The 15,056-nt window shown below is 35.9% G+C and overlaps 1 protein-coding gene and 1 long non-coding RNA gene across 2 annotated transcripts in view; one reads left to right on the top strand and one right to left on the bottom strand.

Annotated features, from left to right (window-relative positions):
- Nucleotides 1-15,056, bottom strand: part of LOC139781654 (uncharacterized) — a 120,333-nt gene that overhangs the window by 87,735 nt on the left and 17,542 nt on the right. The window lies entirely within an intron of this gene.
- LOC139781659 (uncharacterized) lies at nt 2,461-3,080 on the top strand. Its single transcript, XR_011720615.1, has 2 exons — nt 2,461-2,558; nt 2,923-3,080. It is a non-coding gene; the product is annotated as an uncharacterized lncRNA (long non-coding RNA).

Raw genomic sequence — 15,056 nt, 5'->3', positions numbered from 1 at the left:
TGATTTACCATGTTAAAGTCATAGTAAAAGATCGTTCTCTTTCCTTTTATATCTACTACTAATTTATTAAATAATATTTTGCAATCATTCATTCAGATGTTTTATAATGTATTTTTGGTATTATTCGGAACTGTGATCAGAGATAACTTACTAATGCATAAATGTGTCTTAGTTTAAGAATATTTCTATATAATTCAAGGTCATTATCTAATTTTTCCGGGTTCTTTCCTCATAAATACTAATTATTATTACCGATTACTTATAAAATTTATTCATCCAATGAATTCGGAATACACTAATGCAATTCGATTAATTTACACGTCCTTTGAAATGAAGTTCAGTTAAATGACTATTTAGTTAAATATTTTACAAACTTAAGATATCAGTCTATTATCATAAAACTTTATTATTGAACAATACCTTTTTCTTCCTATATTGAATATAAGGATTACAAATAAGATTCGATCATGAATATTAAAAGAAATAGCTAACATTCTTAATTGTGAAGATGCTTTCGAATATTGATTTCATATATTATTCCAAGATAATGACCTTTCCTTGTTTCTAACATTGTTTAATCTTATAAATAAGATATTGTCTTGTATATTGATATTCTAAACTGCATACTTATCTGTTTTATGTCATGTACTTTTCTGAATTGTTCTATATTGCTTACTTTTCAAACTGAAAGTTAAAGACTTATTCGGCTATGTGTTGTCAATTATTCTTAGCATTCAACGAGATCAGGTTTGGCTAAAACTTGTGCGAACAATGACTGTCGGACATGCCTTAACAGCAGTGGATAAACTCCTCAGGGATTTGATGAAGAAGTCACAACCATTTGGAGGAAAAGTTATTTTATTTGCAGGAGATTTTAGACAAAATCTACCAATAGTGCCACATGCACAAAAAGCAGCGATAATTGAGTCTACTGTTAAATATAATCCTATATGGAGGAATGTAAATCAAGTTAAACTCCAGCAAAATATGAGAACTGTAGATGAAAGAGAATTTACAACTTGGCTGTTGGAACTCGGAAAGGGTAAATTGTCTAATACGGATGAAACAATTAAAATTCCCCAGGACTTTATATCAAAAGAATCTCTTATAACTGAGATTTTTGGTGAAAGAATCAACATGGAACAAGTCAAAGACAACCATAATCGAACGATCCTTTGTCCTAAGAATGAGGACACATTCGAAATTAATAACGAAATCCTTTCTGCGATTGGCGCAGTAATTGCAGACAAAATGCATTCTGCGCAGTGCGCAGTGATTACTTTATCATTCAGACGGAAAAAAGAAAAATACATATTATCCTAAAAATAAATGAGAGTAAAATAAAGAGGAACAGAAATGCATTCTGCGATTGGCGCAGTAATTGCAGCCAAAATGCATTCTGGGCAGTGCGCAGTGATTACTATTGATATATATGTATATAGGTAAGCGCGGTTCAAAGCACGCGCGCGTTTAAGGCCGCAAGCGGGATAGATCGCGGTAACGACTAAGTGCCGAATTTCGGCTAGTCATGCCCCCTCCTCCCAAGACGACTCTGGCGGGGAGAACACCGACACGCGGTAGACGGTCCTTCCCCGAAAGGGATTCGTCATTAGAGTGTATACCGAGAAGCACAGGCGAAATATACTGATAGTCCGTTAGATACTTCCACACGTTTCTTTTCTTCCACCTCGGACCTCTCCCATTCCATACGAGGACATAACAGCTGGCGACGAGGATAAAGAGGAATAATAAAAAAATGCCGACCACAGGGGCAAATATACCAAGTCCAGTGTCAGGAGCGATTCCAGGACAGACAGTGGTGATGGCAAATCCGTTGCAAGTCGACGTTTTCGACCCGGGGCGACAGCCACTGGGAAGATGGCTACAACGGCTAGAAGGCACCTTCCGAGTTTTCCAAATTCGAGAGGAGGCGGACAGAGTGGCGTACCTGTTACATTTCGTAGGAGTGGAAGCCTTCGGAATTTTGTGCGGTACGTTAGTAGAGAAACTGAAAGAGTTCTACGAGCCGGAGCCGTTGGAAATTGCAGAGATATACATATACAGAAAGAGAATGCAAGGGCCACAGGAGAGCGCGCAAGAATACATGGCGGCTCTGCAAAAACTGTCCTTGCATTGTAAATTTGGAGCGTATCTGCAAACGGAGTTGAGAAACCAATTTGTCTTTGGCTTAAAAAACCAGAGAATCCAGGCAAGGCTGTTAGAGACGGTCAACCTTACCAAGGAATCCGCGCTAAAAATTGCGTGCGGCATGGAATTGGCGGAGAAAGGAGCCAGCAAATTGAAGGAGGAAAGCCCAACGGAAGCAGCTGTTGATTTCATAGGAGCGAAACCAAAACAGAAGAAGACAAAGGGACAAGAAGAACGAAACGGAGTCAAAGGAAGTCAACATGGAGCAAAAAGGGAGCCACAACAAAGCAACCGTTCCAAGTTTAAGGGGGTAGTCCTCTAAATAATTTTTTAAAAAGAAAAAGATGGACGAAGCCCTCCACGTCAACCTCGAAGGGATGCTGTATGGGCCAGGCATGTATGGACTAGAGGTATGTTGAACTAAACTGCAAAAAATGTAATCCGAAACTTCAAACGCGTTTTTCTCGAAACGGTGTTTTTGAAATCAGTGGCCGGCATAACGTTTTATCGACACGTACGATTTTGATCGGACTTTGCGTTTTGCATTCTCAATTGAATTATCTAGTCCCCTACGTAGCCGTTTTTGGATCCCTTGAAAAATTTGTGCTCGGTGCACGTTTCTGTGCCGATTTTAGGCTGAAAAATAACGTTTTTTTTTAAACGTTTTTTTAACACGTCATCATTTTTTATTTTGTTTTTTTTTTTTCAATTCTCCTACGTAGGGGACTGGATTTAGCATTTGACAATAACTTAAAAACATTTATTTTGTTGCAGGACCAATCGGAAGACCCCCAGGCCGGCCACCGAAAATGGGCGTTTCCAGGACAAGGGGTGCTTTCACCTCGTGCAGCGGTCACGGGAAGCGGCCGATGGAGTAAAAAAAAATTATGCCCGAAAGCTATTTATATGATTAATAAATGGATACACTCAAATTTGTCATTCCCTTTTATTTTAGTATTAAAAAAAAATTCCGAAAAACACCAATTTTACAGCCATATTTAGAGGACTACCCCCTTAAATATAATACGAGTAACCATTGTAATAAGCGTGATAAAAATAATGATGTAATCTGCTTTAGGTGCGGACAGGCTCATTTTGCAACCAGTTGTACCCTTCCTCGGACGGTAAAATGCAGAGAATGCGGAGGTTTCGGACATTTACAGAAGGTCTGCAAAAAGAAAGGCCAGGCACATATGCTCGAGGAAGTTTGCAGCGTGATGGATCGAGAGCACCTCGAGCACAGAGCGAAATTTACGGTAACCCTCCAAATCGAAAACCGAGACGTTGTATTTGATGTAGATTGCGGCTCAGCGGTTACCCTGGTAAGCGAGAAATGGGTGAAAAATACGTTTTCAAAGTTACCGTTGTATAAAACGAATTTAAAATTGCGTTCATATTGCAAACAAAATTCCGTGCCGTGCGGTTTCGTTATAGTAAAAGTAAAAGATGTAGATCAAACTAAAACGTTGAATATGTATGTGGTAAAATATGACCGAGATCCGTTGCTGGGCCGGGAATGGATTAATCAATTGGAAATATTATCGAAAGTTAAAAATAGTTTAGTAGAAGTGGAAGATGTCAAAATGTTAGACACATGTAGCAACAAAAAGCTAGAGGAACTGTTGAAAAAGTATAAGAATGTATTAAGTGAAGATTTTGCACACATTAAGAACTTTGAAGCACATTTAAAGTTGAAGCCGGACGCAAGACCGGTATTTATGAAAAATCGGGCGGTGCCGTTTAAAATTCTGGAAAAAGTAGAAAAAGAATTAGATCGCATGGTAGAAGCCGGGATATTAGAAAAAGTAGAATCGTCTAGATGGGCCACGCCCATCGTGCCCGTGCTAAAGAAAGATGGTTCGATTCGAATTTGCGGGGATTTTAGTGTTACCGTGAATCCGGCTTTAGTAGTGTATGACCATCCCCTGCCCACGACGGATGAATTATTTGTGTCAATGGCGGAAGACACTATTTTTTCTAAGATAGATTTAAAACAAGCGTATTTACAATTAGCCGTCGCGGAAGCGGATAGAGAAATACTCACTTTAAATACACATAAAGGACTATTTCGGAGTAAGAGATTAATGTACGGAGTAGCATCTGCACCTGCTATTTGGCAGAGAACGATAGAAGCTATATTACACGGAATACCGGGGGTAGCCGTACTATTAGATGATATCAGAATTTCAGGAAAAAATATGAAGCAACATTTGGAAAGATTAGAGCTAGTATTGAAGCGACTATCGGAACATAACATACGTATAAATGTAGATAAAAGTAGTTTTCTTAAAGATCAAATTACGTATTGCGGATATATATTAAGTAAAAACGGGATATTAAAAGAACCAAAGAAAATGGAAGCAGTACAAAAGATGCCCAGACCAACTAATGTTACCGAGCTACGAGCATTTATCGGTTTAGTTAATTACTATGGGCGTTTTATCAAAAATTTAAGCAATATACTATACCCCTTGAATAAATTATTAAAGAAAAATACCGTTTTCAAATAATCTAAAGAATGCGAGTGCGCATTTAACAAGGTTAAATGGGAATTCGGGAGTGAAAAGATATTAGTTCCGTTTAATCCAAAGCTGCCTTTAATACTCGCAGTAGATGCTAGCCCGTACGGAGTAGGAGCCATCCTTTCGCATCTGTATCCCGATGGTACAGAGCGCGTGATTCAGTACGCGTCAAATACATTAACGGAAACGCAAAAGAAATATGCGCAAATCGACAAGGAAGCGTTAGCCATTATATTTGGTGTTAAAAAGTTCCATCAATTTCTGTATGGGAATCGATTTACCCTATTAACGGATCATAAACCGTTAGCTCAAATTTTTAATCCGCAAAGAGGGCTTCCGGCATATAGTGCTATGCGTATGCAGCACTACGCGGTATTCTTACAAGCATTTAACTTTGATATTAAATATCGCAAGTCAGAGGAACATGGAAATGCCGACGGATTTTCACGATTACCCATACAGGAAACGAAGGTCGGAAAGTATGACACAATCGATATTTTTCAAATAGAAAACGTAGAAGTATTGCCCGTGACAGCAAAGAATATCCGAGAGGAAACGAGTAAAGATTTAGATTTAGCAAAAATCAAAGAAGCATTAGAGAAAGGTAAAAGCCTTGTACCGTTAGGCTACAAAGACGGCGAATTTGCGTTACAAAACGATATTATTTTTAAGAGAGAGAGAGTAGTCATTCCAGAAGCTTTAAGAAATAAGGTATTGAAAGAATTACATACAGGCCATTTCGGCACAATTAGAATGAAGCAATTAAGTAGAAATTTTTGTTGGTGGCCAAGAATAGATAGGGATATCGAGGAAATAACAAAAAGTTGTGAAGCATGTATTCTTTTTAGTAATAATCCGAACTGCACAACAAAACATCACTGGGAAGTAGCGTCCCAACCGTTTTACCGTGTGCACGTAGACTTTGCGGGTCCCTTTATGGGACATACATTTTTAGTATTAGTAGATGCGTATACCAAATGGCCGGAGGTACACATAGTGAAAGATATGTCAGCGCAAAATACAATAAATAAGTGTAGAGAAATTTTCGCGACGTTTGGCCTACCGCGAACGTTAGTTTCGGACAATGGCCGGACATTCATAGCCGCAGAGTTTAAAAACTTCTTAGATAGTAATGGCATTAATCACAGACGTACAGCGCCGTATCACCCTGCTACAAACGGCTTAGCGGAACGTTTTGTGCAGACTCTGAAACAAGCACTGCGTAAGCTAAATAGTACGGACAGAGATATCAGAACCAACTTGCAAAAATTTCTTTTTCGCTATAGATTAACTCCACACCCGGAGCTAAACGAATCACCGGCGGAAGTCATGTACGGTAGAAAATTAAGAAGCAGATTGGATCTGATGTTTCCCGAAGTAAACGAAGAGAAAAAGACAATACAGAACATCACAGTAACAAGGAATTTTAGAGAGGGCGAAAGAGTCGCCGTACGAGAATATTTAGACAAAAATGTTAAGTGGCGTGTTGGAAGCGTAATTACAAAATTAGGAAAAGTGCATTACGAGATTAAATTAGACGATGGTAGGATTTGGAAACGTCACACAAACCAAATGAAAACGATAGGGAATCAAATTAGTGATAAGTTGCGATTCAGGGAGATTGACCACAATGGTCCGATAGAGGAAATAAGCGATCCCGCGAGCTCCAAAAACGCTCTGGTACCGATAAATTTCGACTCTGACAGCTCGAGCCATCACTCCAAGGATAAGGAGACGATGGAGTCCGAGGAAGGAGAGACTGCCGAAGCAAACGCCTCACGCACAGCCGTTTCTATTAGCGAGCGACAAGCGAATGCGAATTTGGAAGGTCGGCCTCAGCGTAACAGAAAACCTCCGGAGAGATACGGAAATTATCTTGCGTCCTTCTAAGGAGATGTCTATATATATATATTGTGATTCGTCGAGTTCGAGATTTACAGGGGGAAGAACTGATATATATGTATATAGGTAAGCGCGGTTCAAAGCACGCGCGCGTTTAAGGCCGCAAGCGGGATAGATCGCGGTAACGACTAAGTGCCGAATTTCGGCTAGTCATGCCCCCTCCTCCCGAGACGACTCTGGCGGGGAGAACACCGACACGCGGTAGACGGTCCTTCCCCGAAAGGGATTCGTCATTAGAGTGCATACCGAGAAGCACAGGCGAAATATACTGATAGTCCGTTAGATACTTCCACACGTTTCTTTTCTTCCACCTCGGAACTTTCCCATTCCATACGAGGACATAACAACTATCAAAATGCATTCTGCGCTATGCGAGAATATAACATAATATGAGAAGTAGTATAACAGGGCTTAAGGCGAAGGTCTACTATAAAAAACCTAACGGCGCCAATAGGTGGAACCTCAAGGGTGGTGTGGAAGTCCACCATTTTAATATCCTAATTTTTTATATAAATAAAAGTGATTAAAAATTACAGATACAGAATGTAAAGGTGATTGATTTGGGCGATGATTGGTAAAGGGATTTACAAAAAAAGATAGTATATACTATAATATAAAACCCGACTGTATGTTTGTCTGTCTGTCTGTCTGTCTGTCTGTCCGTCTGTCTGTCCGTCTGTCCGCGAACTACTCATTCGTTAGTAGACCGAATTTTTACCAAAAGTATATATATATATATATATATCATACTATTATATCATACTATTATATAAAATCCGACTGTTTGTCTGTCTGTCTGTCCGTCTGTCTGTCTGTCCGTCTGTCCGCGAACTACTCATTCGTTAGTGGACCGAATTTTTACCAAAAGTATATGAAAATGGGGTTAGATTTTCCGGGGAGTGCCATGATGTGTATAGTTTTATATCACACGTGCCTGGAAAGTGGCCCATTACGCTCGTGTTTTTTGTGCGACAAATAGCCAATTCCACACACGAGAAATTTTCCACTCGAAACAGTGCGGTAATATCTCATTCCCGCACAACTCATTTCCGACACTCTCCTTATTCCCTAATCATTCTGTATGTCTTTTCCACTAGAATCCTTTTATTTCTCACATCTTCTTAACGACATCTCGCGGCGCGCGGAAACACTCCGCGAATTACCACAGCGATACTCAGACATAACCTTCCCAAATAACTGAAACGTACATAGTAAAGTCATTGTGAACATACACAGTAAAGTAAAAAAAAATAAAAAAGAATTCGCAACAAGTTACTAAGAAAAAATAAAAAAGAAGGGAAAATACTATATTAATTTGAAGATTTATACAAATTTATAAGACTGTGCTGACCTTGATTTAAGAGGAAAGGGGGTGAAGGGGGAAGATTAGGTACAATATTAGGTTTACGATTGTTGCAAATATGCTTTTCCATTACATTTGTCTTTCTAAAACTTTAAAGAAATGTATTTTGATGTATTTAATTGATGTATTTTGCACTTTATTATCAAATTTCTAGAGTATCTCATATTAGGAGCACACTTTTTCGATTTTTTCGAAAGCTCATTTTTTCTTTTACATTTTTCTAATTTTCAAATAATTTTTGTTAATATATTTCAATAAGCAAAACTTAATATTTCACAGTTTTATCCAATTAATAAGGGAAAGAGAACGAAAAAGGAAACAAAAAGATCGTAAAAGAGAACGAAGAGAGAGAGAGCGAGAAAGTGTGGAAGAGGAAGAGAAAAGTGAAGATCGAGAACGAAGTATAGAGGCGGAAGAAGAAAGAGAAAAAAGAAAACGAGAAAGAGAACGTGAGAGAAGAGATCGAGAGAGAAGAATTCTGGAAAGAAAACGAAGAGAGAGGAACCGAGAAAGATTAGAAAACTACAAGGAAAACGAAAAAGATACAGATGATTCCGGTAAAATATATGTATAAACATATACAGTCAAAATAATAAAAAAACTTAAATAATTAAAAAGATCATTTAATTATTTGAGTTCCTCTTCCTATTTTTAAAAAAGTGAATAATTTTTTAGAAAATACTAAATCAACATTTCTTAACCTTATCAATATTAGGAAGCAGAGGAGGTTGGGAAGAGAGAAGAAGAGTACGCAGAGGTGGTTGGGGAGCGAGAGGAAGAGTATATAGAGGAATTTGGGGACGGATAGGACGAGGAAGAAATCGTGAAAGAGAACGGAGAGAGAGAGAGCGAGAAAGTGTGGAAGAGGAAGAGAAAAGATTAGAAAACTACAAGGAAAACGAAAAAGATACAGATGATTCCGGTAAAATATATGTATAAACATATACAGTCAAAATAATAAAAAAACTTAAATATTTGAGTTCCTCTTCCTATTTTTAAAAAAGTGAATAATTTTTTAGAAAATACTAAATCAACATTTCTTAACCTTATCAATATTAGGAAGCAAAGGAGGTTGGGAAGAGAGAAGAAGAGTACGCAGAAGTGGTTGGGGAGCGAGAGGAAGAGTATATAGAGGAATTTGGGGACGGATAGGACGAGGAAGAAATCGTGAAAGAGAACGGAGAGAGAGAGAGCGAGAAAGTGTGGAAGAGGAAGAGAAAAGTGAAGATCGAGAACGAAGTATAGAGGCGGAAGAGGAAAGAGAAAAAAGAACACGAGAAAGAGAACGTGAGAGAAGAGATCTTGAAAGAAGAGTTCTGGAAAGAAAACGGAGAGAGAGAGACCGAGAAAGATTGAAAAACTACAAAGAAAAGGAAGAAGATACAGATGATTCCGGTAAAATATATATATAAACATGTACAGTCAAAATAATAAAAAAAACTTAAATAATTAAAAAGATCATTTAATTATTTGAGTTTCTTTTTCTATTTAAAAAAAAGTGAATAATTTTTTAGAAAATACTAAATCAACATTTCTGAACTTTATCAATATTAGGAAGCAGAAGAGGTTGGGAAGAGAGAAGAAGAGTACGCAGAGATGGTTGGGGAGCGAGAGGAAGAGTATATAGAGGAATTTGGGGACGGATAGGACGAGGAAGAGGACGCGGAAGAGATTTGGCAGATTGGGCAGAAATTTGGGGAAGAGAAGGACGAGGAGGAGATGAGGATGAAATTTGGGGAGGAAGAGGACGCAGAGGTGGTTTAAGTCGAGCCAGAGGACGCAGAGGGGGTTGGAGAACGAGAGGACCCAGAGGGGGTTGGAGAGCGAGAGGACTCAAAGCGGGCCCTGTTTTTATAAATTTAAATTTATAATTGAAATAAAAATTTAAAAAATATGAAAAATTTTTTCTTCTTTTTTTAATCGTTATTTCTCGTTATTTTCCGCTGCTTATTTCTCCGCTGCTTTTTTCTCAGTAGCTTATTTCTCTGCTGCTTAATATCAACTTTCTTTTAATGATAATCTATATAATACTTGTTCTTTTTTAAGAATATTTGTACTTTTTGTAGAAATGTTTGTGTTGCTCTAACTTCCGCAAATTTTTTTATATCAGTCTATTTCTAATTTTATTATATTCTTCAATATTTGTTAAAAAAAAATAATAACGACTTTCATATATTTATATATATATTTTTTTAAAATAAATATTTCAGGACGAACTTCTGATTTGAGCAGCAGTAAAATCTGAAAGTGAGTAAACAGCGAAGTTAGAAAATACTCAAGACAAAGTAAAATATATTGATTAAAAATTCTATATAAAAAATGTGTATTATCGAAAAAAAAAAACATTAAGAGAAAAAGAACCCCTTTACCGATCATCACCAAATTCAATACCAACCTTCCTTGAACGAGACTCTATCGATTAAAACAAAAAACAGCCCGATATCTCAATATTTGCGGAAGTTAAAGCAACCACGGACATTTCTAAAAAAATTTAAAATTTTTTTAAAAAAGAACCCCTGAAAATTTTTTTAGAAAAATTAAAAAAAATTTTTTAAAAAAAGAACCCCTTTATCGATCATCGCCAAATTCAATATCAACCCTCCTTGAACGATACTCTATCAATTAAAAAAAAATTAAGCCCAATATCTCAATATTTGCGCAAGTTAGAACAACCACAGACATTTATAAAAAAAGTAAAAATTTTTTTTAAAAAGAACCCCTTTACCAATCATCGCCAAATTTAATACCAACCTTCCTTGAATGATACTCTATCGATTAAAAAAAAAAAACAGCCCGATATCTCAATATTTGCGGAAGTTAGAGCAATCACGGACATTTCTAAAAAAATTCAAAATTTTTTTTAAAAAGAACCCCTTTACCGATCATCGCCAAATTCAATACCAACCTTCCTTGAATGATACTCTATCGATTAAAAAAAAAAAACAGCCCGATATCTCAATATTTGCGGAAATTAGAGCAACCACGGACATTTCTAAAAAAATTCAAAATTTTTTTAAAAAAGAACCCCTTTACCGATTATCGCCAAATTCAATACCAACCTTCCTTGAATGATACTCTATCGATTAAAAAAAAAACAGCCCGATATCTCAATATTTGCGGAAGTTAGAGTAACCACGGACATTAAATCTACACATACACACACACACAGACATTTTTTTTTAGGCGATATTTCGACGTTTTACAACGATCTGAACATATTGGCAGAAAAAACTCAAAAACCAATCTCTTCGTTGGTTTCTTCTACCCCTATTTCATATATAATTTTTTTAAATTTGGTTGACTTAAACCCAACTTAAATGCAATCGAAGGTTCATATACGAAATTCACGAAAACAAAGCTTCCTCTATGAGGAAGCAAAAATGAGTGACAAAAACATCATACCAAAAACCGATAGCGACGACCAACTAACACCTCCAGAGATAGCACAAATTGCAAAAAACACGATAGAAAATCTCTTACCTTCAAAATCCAAAGAAAAATATACAAATACATATAACAAGTTTATACAATGGACAATTACTAAAAAAACGAAATCATTCTCGGAAAACACAATATTAACATATCTCACAGAATTATCAAAAACACATAAGCCATCCACCTTATGAGCAACTTACTCAATGCTCAAAACGACTCTAAATATTAACAAAATATTAATATTAATAAATATGATAGACTCATTCCATTCCTGAAAAGACAGTCACAAAGATATACACCAAAAAAATCAAAAGTATTAACATCAGAACAAATTCCAAAATTTCTCAACGAAGCTGATGACCAAAAATATTTACTTATAAAGGTAATGTATCAAATACAAACATAAACTTTTACATTAATAAAAAATTTTATACAATGTGTACATATATACTAAATTATTTACAGGTAGCTATGATATTTGGAATTTGTGGTGCATGCAGAAGAGAGGAACTCACCAATATAAAAGTTAATGACATCAAAGACAAAGAAACTATCTTGCTTGTTAAAATTCCAACTACAAAAACTTACAAACCAAGATCTTTCATAATCACCGATGAATTCTACACTATATCTAAAAAATATATAAAGAGACCAAAAAACGTCCAAACCTCAAGATTTTTTCTAAATTATCAAAATGGAAAGTGCACCAAACAACCAGTTGGAATAAACAAATTCGGAAAGATTCCAACAATTATCGCATCATATCTACAATTAGCAAATCCTCATTCTTATACTGGCCACACCTTTCGTCGCACTTCTGCCACGCTGCTAGCAGACTCTGGAGCGGACATAACAACATTAAAACGACACGGTGGCTGGAAATCCAATACAGTTGCTGAAGGATACATTGAGGACTCCATCAATAACAAAAAAAATATATACAACCAAATTACACAATCAATTAATCCCAGCTCTTCAACTTCACATTCATCAACATTCAACAATCCCATGCAAAATAAAGAAAACTCAAAACCTATAAATATTAACACTACAGATACAAATACCGCAATTATACATACAAATGAACAAAATATAGACAGTCTCAATAGAATATTAACTACATCCAAAACAAAAAATAATCCAATCATACTGATAAACTGTTCAAACATAACAATAACCACTGAAAAAAAAATTAATTTATTTTACTTTCTTTACTTGTAATATATAAATATAAAATGTTAAAAATATAAAAATATAAAAATGTTAAAATGTAAAAAAATATATGAATCTAATTTCTTTTTATGCCTTACAAAAAACGTACAAAGCTTTCTTTCTTTTGCAGGATATATTAATCATAACCGATACTAAATATATTTCTCATCTATTTGCTCCTGTAATAAACGTTGCTTTTATCATAGGCGGGGGGAGGGGCGAAGCCTTCGGCTCGTGCGTCCACTCCGCACTCGTGTCCAATTTTCAACTTCCCGCACTTGTTACACAAATAACTATTTCGTTACCGATTTTCTGGAAACCGGTTTTTCTAATTTTTCTAATTTTTCGGGAAATAATTGACTGAATCTCAAAGAATTATATATGAAACAGGGGTAGAATTTTCCGGGGAGTGCTATAAAGTGTATAATTTTTCGTTACCAATCTTTTTGGAAACCGGTTCAGAAATTTTTCAAATTTTTCCGGAAATAATTGACCGAATCTCAAAGAATTGTATATGAAGTAGGGGTATAATTTCCCGGGAAGTGTTATAAAGTATATAATTTTTCGTTACCGATCTTTTTGGATTTTTCCGGAAATAATTGACCAAATCTCAAAGAATTGTATATGAAGTAGGGGTAGAATTTTCCGAGGAGTGCGGGGAGAGGGAAAAAGAAGAAGCAAATACTTTTCGTCGCCGCGAATAAAAGCGTCCACCCGCTGAGTGATTCGGGGATGGTGTAATTTAATCTAGCGTGGAATATTCAGAACCATTTTTCAGTACCGATTTTTTGGAAGCCGGTTACGAAATTTTTCCAATTTTTCAGGAAATAATTGACCGAATCTCAAAGAATTGTATATGAAGTAGGGGTAGAATTTCCCGGGGATTATTTATAATTTTCCGGGATAAAGTTTATAATTTTTTGTTACTGATCTTTTTGGAAACCGGTTACGAAATTTTTCGAATTTCTCGGGAAATAACAAGTAGTTCGCGGTCAGACAGACAGACATACAGACATCAGGTACTTATATATATAGATAGGGGTAGAGAGAACTAAAGAATGTAATAGAATTAGAAAAATTGATAATAGTAAAAGGGTTTCCGATTTCTGTTTAAAAAGAAATGTACGTAATTGCTCCAATTTCCGCAAATTTTGAGATATCAAGCTGAATTTTGTTATGGATAATTTTTATGAATACTTTTTCGTTAACGATTTTTTGGAAATCGGTTTGGAAATTATTCAAATTTCGATAAATAATAAGTATTAATTAACCGATTTTCTTGAAACCAGTGCCAAAATTTTTAAAATTTTTGGAGGATAAGTTTAATTTTTCATTAATAGATAATTTTTTATTAATGGATCGATTTTTTTGAAACCGGTGCCAAACTTTTCTAATTTTTTGTTGATGATTTTGATGAAACTGGTACCAAAAGATTACTAATTTTATGGGGATGGCTACTATGGGGTTGAAAATTGGGTTTCATGGGGTTCTATTGGTGATCCTAATTAATGGGTGAGTTTGGGGAGAGTGGAATAGATTTTGAGCCCGCGCGAAGCGCGGGCGAAAAATCTAGTCATACTATTATATAAAACCCGACTGTTTGTCCGTCCGTCCGTCCGTCTGTCTGTCCGCGAACTACTTATTCGTTAGTGGACCGAATTTTTACCAAAAGTATATGAAATAGGGGTAGAATTTTCCGGGGAGTGCCACTATGTGTATAGTTTTTTGTTACCGATTTTCTGGAAACCGGTTTTTCTAATTTTTCGAGAAATAATTGACCGAATCTCAAAGAATTACATATGATACAGGGGTAGAATTTCCCGGGGAGTGTCATAAAGTGTCGAATTTTAAAGAATTATATATGAAATAGGGGTAGAAAGAACTAAAGAATGTAATAGAATTAGAAAAATTGCTAATAATATAGGGGTTTCCGATTTTTGTTTAAAAAAATGTACGTGATTGCTCTAATTACTGCAAATTTTCAGATATCGACCTGAATTCTTTTTTTATGGATAATTTTTATGGATAATTTTTCGTTACCGATTTTTTGGAAACCCGTTTATATATATATATATATATATTATATATCATAATATAGATTAGAAAAGGCTATAAGGGTCACACGCGGATCAAGGTGCGTTTAAATATTAAGTTGCGATCTATACGTTTAAATTTATTTTTACCAATGTTTGACTAAGGCATTCCCGACCAGCGAAATATTTTTGTATTTATCATCGTTCACTTCATATTATTTATTATTTGCTACGTTTGACCTACACGTTTTTCAATTTATATCTGCCAAAGTTTGTCATAAGACGTGTCCCTGCCTGTGTTACCGAATCATTATTGTGTTGTGCGTCGTGTCGACGGGATCTCCTCGTATAGATCTCTTTGTACTGATCATTGCTTTTGCTATATGTTCACATCTTTTTATTTGACTCTGCGATGTATTCGTTTCTCCAGACTACCTGGTG

Source organism: Temnothorax nylanderi, unplaced genomic scaffold, assembly GCF_030848795.1.
Source record: "Temnothorax nylanderi isolate EJ_2023f unplaced genomic scaffold, tnyl_v1.0 TNYL_tig0352_pilon, whole genome shotgun sequence".
Lineage (NCBI taxonomy): Eukaryota > Metazoa > Arthropoda > Insecta > Hymenoptera > Formicidae > Temnothorax > Temnothorax nylanderi.
The sequence above is the reverse complement of the archived record's forward strand: the minus strand, read 5'-3'. Positions and strand labels throughout refer to the sequence as shown.